Consider the following 2,527-nt stretch of genomic DNA (forward strand, 5'->3'; position numbering starts at 1 on the left):
GAAATTTATTCGGTTGGATGGTGAAAGTCGAGTTATTCTTCCCGACCCTTAGTCCTAGATCTTGATCTGGACCTGGTGGCTGGAGGAATGTGAGACTGTAGCTGCCATTGTGGTTTGTATCTTTCTTTGTTGCTTTGGAGATGATCCTCCACATCCTCTTCAATCATATCACTCCAGTTCGATGATTGCGGAGAGGTAGGATCAGGAGGCTTAGACTCGAGTTCCCTCACCTATTGCTTTTGCACCAGAAGGTGCAGCACTTTCTCCGCCTTAGAGTCTGCTATGTTTAGTCCCACTGAAGTCTTATGGATACGAGATAGAGACTCAGATGTAGATCCTCCTCTCTCTGAAGACGGGCTGTTCCCATTGCGCATTATGAGTAACTCCTCCTCTCTTATATGAGGTGGTGGAACTACTGTTGCTACTCTCTCCGTTTGATATATCCCTTGCTCCTCTCGAGACTGCCTCGAAACACAGCCGTCTCGAGTCTGTCCTGAGGCACATTCCTTTCGAGTCTGTCTAGAATCCCAGACCTCGTTATTCTGCCCATAATCCCAGCCCACATCTCCCAGAGCCATAAGATCTGATGCTGCTACACTCTCCGTTTGATGGATCCATTCCTCCTCTTGAGTCTCCTCTCGAGTCTGCCTAGAGTCTCCGTCTTCGCGAGGCTGCCTAGATACACAGACCTCACGAGTCTGTCTAGTGTCACAGGCCACATCTCCCGATACCAGAAGTGTTTCCCCCGGCACTTGTTCTGTAGGAGTTATCTCATGTTCTCTGTCTTTTTGCTGCTCCTTACCAGGTTCTACTTGGTCAATCTGAGTATCTCGATTCTCAGCATGTTGCTCATATTCAGAATCTTCTTGCTCCTGCTGCGTACCTCTAAGAACAGATGCGGTACTTGTATGAGGTTTTGGTACCTGGTCTGGGACCAAAATCTCCTTATCCTCAATAACATGAACCTCCTCCACTTCACCTAACCCATCAAACTTGTTTTGAATATCAACCCTCTAACCGAGGCTTTAGGTTTCCGGGATAGTCTCTCCTTGCTTGCTCTCTCTCTGTTTTCTTTTCCTCCCTTTTAAGCTGTGAAAAGTTATCTCCACCCTCCTTCGGGGGTGGAGTGGCATCCACCACCACCTCTTTATCCTTATTTGCTTTATCCTTATCTTTGTTGTGCTGCATATCCCTTCTAAGCTTCCTGCACTCCGTGACCAAGTGCCCAACAATTTTACAATGCGTGCACATTTTTTGGTAATTTCCCAACCTCGATTTGTTTGCCGGTTAAAATTCTTAGCTTTGATGTAGATTTGATCCGGGATAGGCTCTGACAGGTCCACATCCACTAAGATGTTAGCGTAGTACCCATACTCGCAATTGAGTGTTTTTTCATCTATTTGCATTGGATAACCCACTCCACGTGCAATTGTCATGAGGGATTCGGGCTCCCAGTATTCCCCGTCCCCGCACTTCGACAAACGAATCCGCACCAAACCATGAGATTGTCTTTGGTCATGCGGATTGAAATTTGGGGACCATTGGCTGATTCACATAGGGTTCTTATCAAAGTCCCAAGAACCCTTTGCCCAAACTCTGTTCAGATCATCCGCATTCGAAAATCTTAAGAATAGGAACCCCTTTCCGATAGGTGTAATAAGCCACTCGCCTGTTGGTTGCCAGATTTGGTTTGCTAAAATACGCACTCTGTCAAGCGAAACTTTTTGAAGGTCTATGCGTCCCACCAAGCAGTGTTTGCAGTATAGTAACCCTGCCTCATAAGCCTTATCCGGTATTGTGACAGTGGGGTATTCTCCCATTTTTTCTGGAGTGGTCAGCTCCTAGAATTCCACTGGCTCCCATAGGTGTTGCTTTGTCACAGCCGCATATGAAATCCTCTGTGATTCTTTAGGAGCTGAATCTTCAGCTCGAGCCTCGTTGGTGATGTATTGCATTGGTGGTTGAAGCTTTTCGTTGGTCACCTTATGGGGGTTCTCAAACTCATAGATGTCCATGTCTGTCCCTTCCTCTCCAGAACTTATACTGTCAGCAGCAAAGGATTTTACCCGAATGAGGAAGTACACATGCTCTATTAGGTGAGAGGATCGATTCCCCGGTTACTTTCGTAACACCCACTGTACCACAGTGGTGGATTTTACCTGATAGCAAGGATGAACCCAAGGTGGCAACTTTCCTGTAGAGACCGGAACACTCACTGTTGATCAGTGAGGGATTTTACCCATCGACAAGAGTGAAAGAGAAGAGAGAAAGAGATCCTACTTCCTTGCCCTATCCAGAACAATCACTGTTAGGTAGTGTTGGATTTTACCTAAATAGGAAAGGTAATAGGATTGAGAAGATGATAAAGCTTTGTCTAAAAAAAATTTAACTAAAAGCGGCAAAGTTTTGGAGCACAGGATCAGAAAGGTTACTTAGGTTATGTCACACCCACTCGCCCAACCCTTGGTCCCCATTAAATACTTGCTATCGAATCAGACTAATTTACTTGCTTATGAGGGAACCCAAG

This window comes from Coptis chinensis, chromosome 5 (assembly GCF_015680905.1).
Source record: "Coptis chinensis isolate HL-2020 chromosome 5, ASM1568090v1, whole genome shotgun sequence".
NCBI classification, from domain to species: domain Eukaryota; kingdom Viridiplantae; phylum Streptophyta; class Magnoliopsida; order Ranunculales; family Ranunculaceae; genus Coptis; species Coptis chinensis.